At 38.3% G+C, this 11,202-nt stretch overlaps 1 pseudogene across 1 annotated transcript; it reads right to left on the bottom strand.

Annotated features, from left to right (window-relative positions):
- Positions 1–341: 341 nt before the first annotated feature.
- LOC308614348 (protein SET-like) lies at positions 342–3,719 on the bottom strand (annotated as a pseudogene). Its single transcript has one exon. The product of its transcript is annotated as a protein SET-like (transcript).
- Positions 3,720–11,202: the final 7,483 nt, after the last annotated feature.

Genomic DNA, 11,202 nt, shown 5'->3' with positions numbered 1-11,202 from the left:
AGCCAACTGGGGGCTTTGATGACAAAGCCAACAGAGGAGGAAGGTCAGAACTGAGAGATATGGAGCTTCAGCCCTGATAGTGCTGTTTATAGAGCTCACTACCTTTGAAACTCCTGTTATTTGAGATGTATTTCCTCACTGTTTAAGGCAGACTGAGTTAGGATTCCCACTGCTTGAACTGGAACCACCCTAACTGAAACCTGGAGGTACATTTTAAGGATACATAGAGAAACAGGAACCTCAGACACACAGTTGGGCCCCATGGAAGTTCAGGAACCCTACTTGTCACTACAAGAAGGGCTGAATATGTAGGTCTCACAGAGAGTGGAATGTACGTAGCTCAGGAACTGGGTGGCCCTTAGGACCCAGTGTAGACCTGGCTGTCACTCCCTCAGCATTAGTAAGTTTTTGATCAATTCTTATCCCAGGACTCTGCCATCTTGGTACTCTTGTTTCAGGTGCATCCCTGCTTTTCTTTATGTATGATTTCTAATCTTGCTATAGCTGTTCAACTCTTCATGTCTTGAGATCTAAATTCCCCAGAGAGGATCTATTTCCTTAAGACAGTCCATCTCGTGAACCCCCTGCCAATCTATAGATTAGATGTTTGTGGGTAAGATGCCCTACCCTTGACTCAATTAACAGTAGTTGAGGGACTTCCCTGGTGGCAGAGTGGTTGAGAATCCGCCTGCCAATGCAGAGTGCACGGGTTCTAATCCCTGGTCAGGGAAACTGCAAGTTGCAGGGTGCAGCCAAAAAAAATAAGTAAATAAATACCCTATACACTTCATTTAGGCATATCATTTGTTGATGTTTTGCTACATTCTCTCTCTCCCTCCCTCTTCCATCTATGTATCTATGTATCTATCTATCTATCTATCTATCTGTTTTTCCCCAATCCATTAAACAGTTACTTGAAGCTATTGTGACCCTTCACACCTAAACATTCAGCAGGTATTTCCTAGGAACAAAGCTATCCTTACATGCAACTACTATATACTATTCACTCTAAGGAAACTTAACATAAATACAATTACAGTCGGCCCATTATTTAAATTTCCTCAATTGTCCCAATAATACCCTGTACAGTTTCTTTTTTTTTGGTGTGTGTGTACACATTTAGTTTTATTGTAACAAAGCAACTTGTACACTTTTAATGTTTAAAACTGAACATCATCTTTCCAGTGAAACAGAAAGAAAAATTTAAAAATAAACAGGAATGAAATTACAATAGAGAATGTCAATTGCAAATAAGATCCTACAGGTTCTTCTGATTCTCCCATTGAGTGGTAGGGCTCGAGTCATGATTAGGAGAGAATTTTATTTTAAAAGTGTCATCTTAAATTGCAAGGATGTCCGTTAAACATCACAATTAAACATGCCAAAGGAGAAGCCATGTTGTCAAAATGCCCACTTAACCCACCCAAACATCTCAAACCCACCCTTTGCTGACCTTCTATAACCTTTTTTTTTTTTTTTTTTTTGCGGTACACAGGCCTCTCACTGTTGTGGCCTCTCCCGTTGCGGGGCACAGGCTCCGGACGTGCAGGCTCAGCTGCCATGGCTCACGGGCCCAGCCGCTCTGCGGCATGTGGGATCTTCCCGGACCAGGGCACGAACCCGTGTCCCCTGCATCGGCAGGTGGACTCTCAACCACTGCGCCACCAGGGAAGCCCTATAATCCCATTTTTTTAAGTTTTTTTTTTCTTTTTTTAAACAAGAGAAAGTAGACAGATACATGTTGGTAAACACTAACTGTCCATACTCACATAGAGACACAGTGTAATCTCTGAGCCCAATATACAGAGAAAGGAGGAAAAAAGCTAGAATTCTATGTACTACTACACAGAGGCCTAGCACCCTCCAGCTTCCAGCAGAGCTAAGGGAGCAGAAGGTTTTTCTTTTTTCCCACAGAGAATGGTGGTGTTGATTCCATAAAGTTTTTGTTGAGACAGGAAAGGATAAAAATGAATTTGGAACAGAAAGGGGTAGAGATTCTTTTCCCACTGAATTCTGCTCAATGTATTTTCCCCCAAAATAAGTTGTGAGCCATGGTATAAAGGAGAAAAGAGACCTCAAAAACAGGGCGCCTGAACACAAGAGGAGGAGAAAAGAAAGAGACTGCAACTTGCTCCCAGAGACTGGAGAAAATTAAAAAAGGAAGGTTGGAATCCATCAGGGTTCCATTGGTCATCTTCTTCATCTTCCTCTCCTCCCCCCCATCATCATCTTCATCTTCTTCACCTTCATCCGCATCCCCTTCTTCATCAGTATCTTCCAATCCTTCTTCCTCTTCATCATCATCTCCTTCTTCACCTGCCCCTTCCTCATCATCCACGTCCAGAACCAAGTAGCACTGTAATGGATTTGGCCAAATATCATCTTTGAGGACCTCTCCTAACTCATCTGCACCTGCATCAGAATGATCAGTAAACCAGGTGAAGAAGCTTTCTGGTTCCTCATGCTGTCTTTTCCTGCTGGCTTTATTCTGCATTTGATTTGAACGTTTTGTCAAATCCTTTCTGGATTTCCATTTGATTTGAGTGGACTTTGAAGATGGATCACCACTCTCATTCAGATGAAATTCTTTGGAGAGAACTTTATTTTCGAAGTAAGGGTTTTCATCAAAATAAAAATCTATTCTGTAACCTGAGTTAATATCTTCACATTCTGTCACTTCGACTCTTGTCAAATAATGCAGCGCCTCTTCATCCTCCTCCCCAAGCAGTGCAGACACTTGTGGATGGTTAACAAATGTTACCCCAAAATTTGGGATTTGGGCCATCAATTCCGACCTCTTCTGAAAAAATGGTTGGCGGAGTTTGTTTTATTTCTGTTCTTTCAAAATATCCTCACAGGCTTGTTCGTTAAGTCTGTCTGTTTCATTTTGTACTTCATCAATATGTTCAATTGCTTCTTGCTGTTCTTTTTTTTCGTTGGTCAAGTTCGGAGAAGCAGACGTTTCCTCTGGCCTGAAGGCAGGAGTCAGTTTTGGTTTCTTCGGTTTCTTTGCTTGGGGTGGAAGTGAAGACTGGTGTTTGGGGGCCATGCTGGGAGAAGAGCCAAGAATCCACCCAAGGGAAGCCGCTCTGAGAACTCTACAGTTTCTTATTTTTTTAATTCAGGGTACAATCAAGGATCACACATTGCATTTAGTTTTCATGCTTAGTCTCCTTTAATACAAAAACAGTTCTGTAGCCTTTTTTTTTTCTTTCATGATATTGACATTTTTTAAGACTCCAAACCGACTGTTTTGCAGAATGTCCCTAAACTTTGGATTTCAGTTTCCTCATAATTAGATTTTTTTTAATTTGGGGGGACAAAAATACTACATAATTAATGTATCTATATACCCCACACCATGATGTACATTATGTCAGTTTGTCCCATCAGTAGTGACATCAAGTTTGATCATTTGGGTAAGGCAGTGTTTGCCAAATTTCTCTATTGTAAAGGTATGTATAGTAATCTATGGGATAACACTTTGAGGTTCTGAAAGTATCTTTTTCCCTACAGCTTTTTACCAATGGTTCTGACATCCACTGATGATTCTTGCCCAAATCAGTTATTAAAATGATGATTGTAAATGATTTTATATTTCTATCCTTCCTTCTACATTTATCAGTTGTAATATTCCTATACAAAAAAGCTCCCCCATCTCTCTCATTTTCTTTGTTTACTCTTAATATCTTATGGACACATGGATTCTTTATTAAAAATGAACATGTACACCTTACATTTATACAATGTTATACATCAAATATATATCAATAAAAATTAAAAATAATCATGTGATAATCCACTACTGTCATTACTAATTTTGATCCTTCAATTGTCTCAAATTTGACCAACATGAGACTTTTCAAGCTGGTTCCTGTTTCTTTTGGCAAGTCCCCATCAATTTTTGAGCACTTCCTTGCATTTTTCTATAATTAAAAAATTTCCTTATTATGAAGAGGGACCAAGATGGTGACATCGAAGGCTCATGAACTTCCTTCCTCCCATGGACACACAGAATGTACAGCCACGTACAGAGCAATTCCTCTGGGAGAAATCCAGAAACTAGCTTAGCGACTTCTACACATCGAGTAGATGAGAAAATACCCACCTCAAAATGGGTAGGAAAGGCTGAGACACACTCTCACCATGAACCTCACCCTCAGTACAGGGCCATACAATTGGGGGGGGAAACCCCCAATTCCCACCTTCTCCCTGAGGAGTGAAAGGTTTGGACCCACATCTTGTGCCCCAACTTTTAAGGTTCTCACATCAGGGATGGGTCCCTAAAACACCTAGCTCTGAAAGCCAACAGGGCTTGTGTCCATGAGTCCCACAGGACTACAGCAAACAGAGAAGCAATTCTTAATGGGTTTGTGACTTCCTTTGATCATTAAACTTTCATTTCTCACTGTGCCATCACTTGGATCTTGTAATATGTTTTTTTAATTGTAGTAAAACACAGATCACATTACACTTGCCATCTTTATCATTTTTAAGTGGATATTTGGGTTTCTTCCACCTCTTGGTTACTGTGAATAATGCTGCGATGAACATGGGTGTGCACATATCTCTTTCAGACTCTGCTTTGAATTCTATTGTATATATAACCAGAAGTAAGATTGCCAGATCATATGGTAATTCTATAATTTTTTTGAGGAACCACCTCAAAAACTACTATTTCCCATATCAGCTGTACCATTTTACATTCCTACCTATAGTGCACAAGTGTTCCAATTAATAGGATGTTGGTCACATCCTCACCAACCCTTGTTCATTTTCTGTTTTTTTGAGAGTGGCTACCCTAATGGGAGAGATGTAATACCTCGTTGTGGTTTTGATTTGCCTTTCTCATGATTAGTGATGTCGAGCATCTTTTTCACGTGCTTGTTGGCTATTTGTGTATCTTCTTCAGAGAACTGTCTGTTCAAGTCTTTTGCCCGTTTTTAAAATCAGACTGTTTTTTGTTGTTGAGTTGAAGTTCCTTATAAATTTTGGATATTAATCCCTAATCAGATATATGATTTCCAAATATTTTCTCCAATTTCATAGATTGCCTTCCTCTTTTTTTTTTTTAAGGGCTTCAAATGCTTGGCTTTTATTTATTTATTTATTTATGGCTGTGTTGGGTCTTCATTTCTGTGTGAGGGCTTTCTCTAGTTCTGGCAAGTGGGGGCCACTCTTCATCGCGGTGCGCGGGCCTCTCACTATTGCAGCCTCTCTTGTTGGGAGCACAGGCTCCAGACGCGCAGGCTCAGTAGTTGTGGCTCACAGGCCTAGTTGCTCCGCGGCATGTGGGATCTTCCCAGACCAGGGCTCGAACCCGTGTCCCCTGCATTAGCAGGCAGATTCTCAACCACTGCGCCAGCAGGGAAACCCTGCCTTCCACTCTCTTGATTGTTTCTTTTGATACACAAAAGGTTTTAAGTTTGACGTAGTCCCATTTGTCTAGTTTTGCTTTTGTTGTCAATACTTTTGGTGTCACACCCAATAAATCATTGTGAAATCTAATGTCCTAAAGTTTTCTCCTTTGTTTTTTCTAGTTTTATAGTTTAGGTCATGTGTGTAGGTCTTTGATCCACTTTGAGTTAATTTTTGTATATGGCATAAGAGTCTAACTTCATTCTTTTGCATGTGGATATCCAGTTTTCTGAGAACCATTTGTTCAAGAGACTGTCCTTTTCCCATGTGTGGTCTTGTACCCTTGTAGAGAATCATTTGGCAATACGGTCAGCCCAACATATCCAAAGGTATTGCACCAGTGGATTCAAGCAGCTGGGGACAGAAAATATTTGGGGGAAAAAGTTCCAGAAAATTCCAAAAAGCAAAATTTGAATTTGCTGTGCACTGGTAACTATATTGCATTATTGTAAGTTATCTAGAGATGGTTTAAAGTATATGGGATGGGCTTCCCTGGTGGGGCAGTGATTGAGAGTCCGCCTGCCGGTGCGGGGGACGCGGGTTCGTGCCCCGGTCCGGGAGGATCCCACGTGCCGTGGAGCGGCTGGGCCCGTGAGCCATGGCCGCTGAGCCTGCGCATCTGGAGCCTGTGCTCCACAACGGGAGAGGCCACGGTAGTAAGAAGCCCACGTACTGCACACAGAATAAATAAATAAAGTATATGGGAGGATGTGCATAGGTTATACGCAAATACTTCACCATTTTATATAAGGGACTTGAGCATCCACAGATTTTGGCGTCTGTGAGGGTCCTGGAACCAATCCCCTGCTAATATAAAGGAACGGCTGTATGTGTATGGGTTTATTTCTGGGCTCTCTATCATTGCATTTGGTCTATATATCTGTCTTTATGTCAGTACAACGCTGTCTTGATTAGTACTTTGCTTTGTAGTATGTTTTGAAATCAGGAAGCATGAGGCCTCCAACTTTGTTCTTCCTTTCCAAGATTGTTTTGGCTATTCGGGATCCCTTGAGATTCCATACCAGTATTGGCATTTTTTCCTTTTCCATTTCTACAAATGTTATTGGTATTTTGATAAGAGATAGTATTGAATCCATAGATCGCTTTGGGTAGTATGGACATTTTATTGAGTCTTCCAATCCTCCAGCACAGAATGTCTTCCCACTCTCTTGTATATTCTCTGATTACTTTTAGCAACATTTTGTAATTTTCAGTGTACAAGTCTTTCACCTCCTTAGTTAGGTTTACTCCTAGGTATTTTATTCTTTTTGATGCTATAGCAAATTGGATTGTTTCCTTAGTTTCTTTTTTGATTGGTCATTGTTAGCCGTACTGAACTGCAACTGATTTTTCCATGTTGATTTTGTATCCTGAAACTTCATTGAAATCATTAATTAGTTGTAACAGATTTTACAAACGGATTCTTTAGGATTTTCTACATAAGATCATGTAATGTATGAACAGAGATAATTTTACTTCTTTTCCAATTTGGATACCTTTTATTTTTCTTGTCCAACTGTTCTAACCCAGACTTTTCAACATGTGCTTTATCAGTTGGTATAGGCTAAGTTATGCTCTTGTAAATAACAAACAAACAAAAAAACCAACCCAAATCTCAGTGGCTAAAACAACAAATGTCTATCTTTCATTTACCCTAGTGTTGGGATGTTCTGTGGGATCCAGGCAAAGCAAGGTCCCATCTCTATGTTTTCATGATTTGAAAGGCAGGCCAAAGGGAGCATAGTTCATCACAGAATGACTTTTAAAACTTCTGCCCAGAAATGATACATGTCATCTTCACTCACATTGCCACACCTAACTTCAAAGGTTGTGGAGAAGAGCCATCCTATACTGGGTCCATAAACAAGAGAGCCAGAAATATTTGGTAAACAGCACAAACAACTGCTACACTCTACCCTTCTAGTTACCGAATGTTGATTTCACTTTCTCTACCACAGGCCAAGTATACACTACACAACCCCCTCCTCCACATAGACATTCTCCAAGTCCTGTCCAATCATGACATCATGCTCAAAGTCCAAGAGATCTAGGTGGAGCACAGCTGTCTCTACAGTAAGGGGTATATGTAGTAGTATCAGTATCAGGAGGTGTGGCTTTTTTTGATCTAGAGACCTATGCACCAAGAGGGCAAATTATCTGCCCTTATAACACCAAATACACAATTGGTGGAAGAGGAACAGGACAACTACAGTGAACACTCCTATTCAGAACAGGAAACAAAACAAAACACATAGAAGTGACTAGTCTCTAGCAATTCTGTCTACAAGATAAACTGTGCAAGGGCACCTTACTTTGGGGGTAAGGAATTCAGAAAAGCTAAAAATAAAAGGACAGGCAAAAGTAGATAAGGCAAATGCACTACAGAAAAGAAAAAGAAAAAGAAAGCAAAGATCCTGTTCTTAATATAAGAAAAAGTAGAATTCATTCTAAAGAGCATTAAATGAAACAAAAAGAATACACTATAATGCTAAAGGCTACAGTTCACACAAAAAATATCAGTTATGAATATCCATGCACAAAACACCACAGTAGCAACTTTCATCAAGTGGAAACTCTAAGAAATGCAAGGAGAAATAGACAAAGTATACTAAGATTAGAAAACTCAGTGTGAGACAGATCAGAGTCAAAAATAAATGTAAGGATACAGAAGACCTAAACAATCAGGTAGATCTTATGCATAAATATCAAACCTTTTACCCTGATAATACCAGATAGTACAGAATGTACCTCCTTTTCAGGTGTACATGGAACTTTCATGAAATTGACCATGTTAGGCTACAAAGAAAACCTCAATATTTTCCATATTGCATATTCAAACAGCATATTGTTTTTGCATGCCTTTTCCCATCTTTTAATTTACTGAGGTGTAATTTACAAATAATAAAATGTACCCATTTTGTGCACATTTCAATGCTTTTTGAGAAATCAATATATCCAAGTAGCCATCACAGCAATCAAAATACAGAAAATTTCCACCATCCCCCCAAACTCCCTTGTACCTCTACAAGAGCCAATCTTCTCCCTCCACATCAGGCAATCAATTTACTTTCCATCACTATAGATTGGGTTTGTGATTCCTAGAGTTTCATATGTACGGAATCATACAGTATACATTCTTTTGTGTCTGGCTTCTTTTGCTCAGCTTAACAGTTTTAAGATTCATCTGTTATTGTATCAGTAGTTCATTCTTTTTATTGCCAAATAGTATTCCATTGTATGAATGCAGTTTGCTTATCCATTTACTTGTTGATGGATACTTTGGTTGCTTCCAGTTCTTATCTATTATGAATAAAGATAATATGAACACTGGTGTACAAGTCCCTGTGTAGATGTAAGTTTTCATTTCTCTTGGTTAGATTTCCTAGGAGTGGAGTTATTGGGTTGTGTGGAAAGTGTATTTTCCCATTATTTCCAACAGTTTTGTGTCATCTTGATTTAGGCACATCTTGTAAATACCACATAGCCACAAGATTTTAAAAATAGCCAATCTGAGCATTTGTCTTTTAATAAGGGAACTTAACCTAGTCACATTCATTCATCATGACTACTGTGTTTGGACTTTTCCCTACCCAACTTAGTTTTCTATTTTCCATTATTTCTTCTTCCCTCCCCTCTTCTGCATCTCTTTTTCCTCTTTCTTTTAAAATTTACATATAGTGAAGTATACAGATCTCCAGTGGTGTATTTTTTTTTAATTTTAATTTTTTAGTTAATTGAGCTTCCCTTTTCCATTTTATTTCTGTTGGTTTAGGAGACGTACATCTTACATTAGTTAGGATTAGGTTTGGCTATACAATTAAAGTAAAACCCAGGTAGCCTTTTCTAATGTATTGGCACACCTGGTCACTCAATTCCAAAGCCAACATTATCTAACAGTTCTCCTGCAGAAGAAGAACAACTCTCCAGTAAGAGCTCTGATTAAGACTATTTGGCTTGACCCTGATCACCCATGTTTGAAATAATCACAATGACAAACGGAATAAGGATGTTCTAATTGGTCCAGTTTGACTCTAGGTACCTCACATAAGTGGAATTACAGTATTTGTCTTTTCGTGACTGGCTGATTTCTCCTAGCACAATGACGTCAAGGTTCATCCATATTGTAGTATGTGTCAGAATAGTATAAACGCATACTATTCCATTGCATGTATATACCACATTTTGGTTATTCATTCATCTGTTTGGACACTTGTGTTGCTTCCACCTCTTGGCTATTGTGAATAGTGATGCTAATGAACATGGGTGTACAAATCTCTCTTCAAGATCCTGGTTTCAATTCTTTTGTATATATTCCCTGAAGTGGAATTGCTGGATCGTATAGTTCTATTTAAAAATTTTTGAGGAACCGTCATACTATTTTCCATAGCAGCTGTACCATTTTATATTTCCACCAGCAGTACACAGCAGTCCCAACTTCTCCACATCCTCGTCAACACTTGTTGTTTATTTATCCTTAACAGCAGCCATCCTAATAGGTATAAGGTGGTATCTTATTGTGATTTCAATTTGCACAATGATTCAATTTCCCTAATGATTAGTGATGCTGAACATCTTTTCATGGGCTTTTTGGCCATCTGTATGTCTTCTTCAGAGAACTGTCTGTTCAAGTCCTTTGCCTATTTTTAAATCTACCTCATTGTTTTTAAATGCTCATGACATTCCATAGTATAGATATAACATAGTTAAAACTTTCTGATGGTTATTTACATTCTTTTCAATTTTTCTCTATTATAAATATTGGTGCAGTAAACATCCTTCTATACACTTCCTTGTACACGTGTGATTATTTTTACACATTTATCATGCATTTACATCACACTGATCATGTGATGCAAATGCACTGATCATTTTAAAGGAAATCACCTATATACCTGTAAATAACCAAAAAATAGAATTGGGCTCACATGATATCTGCAATTTTTATTTTAATGGATCCTGCCCAACTACTGTCTGAAATGGTTATACTTATTTGCATTCTTGTGAGCACTACATGACCATCAATTTCCTCATACCCTTTTATATATATTGGAAAATCTTCTGGTCAGTCATTTGTCTTAATTTTGGGGGAAGTTGTTTTGCAGAGAAATCTAATTTTAATGCATCCACTCTTAGCAATCTTTTCTTTTATGGCTTTTACGTTCTTCATCTTCAGAGCCTATACACATTTTTCTTGTTTTTATCCTAATACTTTCATAGCTTAAAAAATATTTAGACTTTGATCCAGTTGAAACATTTTCTCATGAAGGATATGAGGTAGAAATCTAATTTTTTTTCAAATGGATAGCCAACTTGTCATTATAATACAATAAGCACTAACATTTATTGAACAACACTTACTTGTAACAGGTACTGTTCAATTCAATCCCATCTTATTGGGGTTGTTTTGAGGATTAAACAAAACATTTTAAAAGGGAAGCAAAGAAGGCATCAAATGGCTGTGTGGTTTGCCCAATTCATACAGATATTAACTGGTGAAATCAGGATTCTAACCCTAATGGAATGACTCCACAATATTTGTCTTTTAATGTAATTTCCTTTTCATATAGATTTGAAATACCAGCTTTATAACATACCAAATTGCCATAAGTATATAGGTCTATTTATGGACTTTCTAGTCTGTTTCAATGATCTATTTGTCCATTCTTAGCTATGTTGTGATCATGTAAAACATCTAATCTGATCATGTTATCCACCCTAATTAAAGTTTTAATAACTCCCCATTGACCTTAGGATTAAGTCCAAACCCTTTAGCATGTCATATAA

The sequence above is a fragment of the Mesoplodon bidens genome (assembly GCF_964165515.1).
Source record: "Mesoplodon bidens genome assembly, chromosome: 3".
NCBI classification, from domain to species: domain Eukaryota; kingdom Metazoa; phylum Chordata; class Mammalia; order Artiodactyla; family Ziphiidae; genus Mesoplodon; species Mesoplodon bidens.
This window is presented reverse-complemented; position numbering and strand designations above follow the sequence as displayed.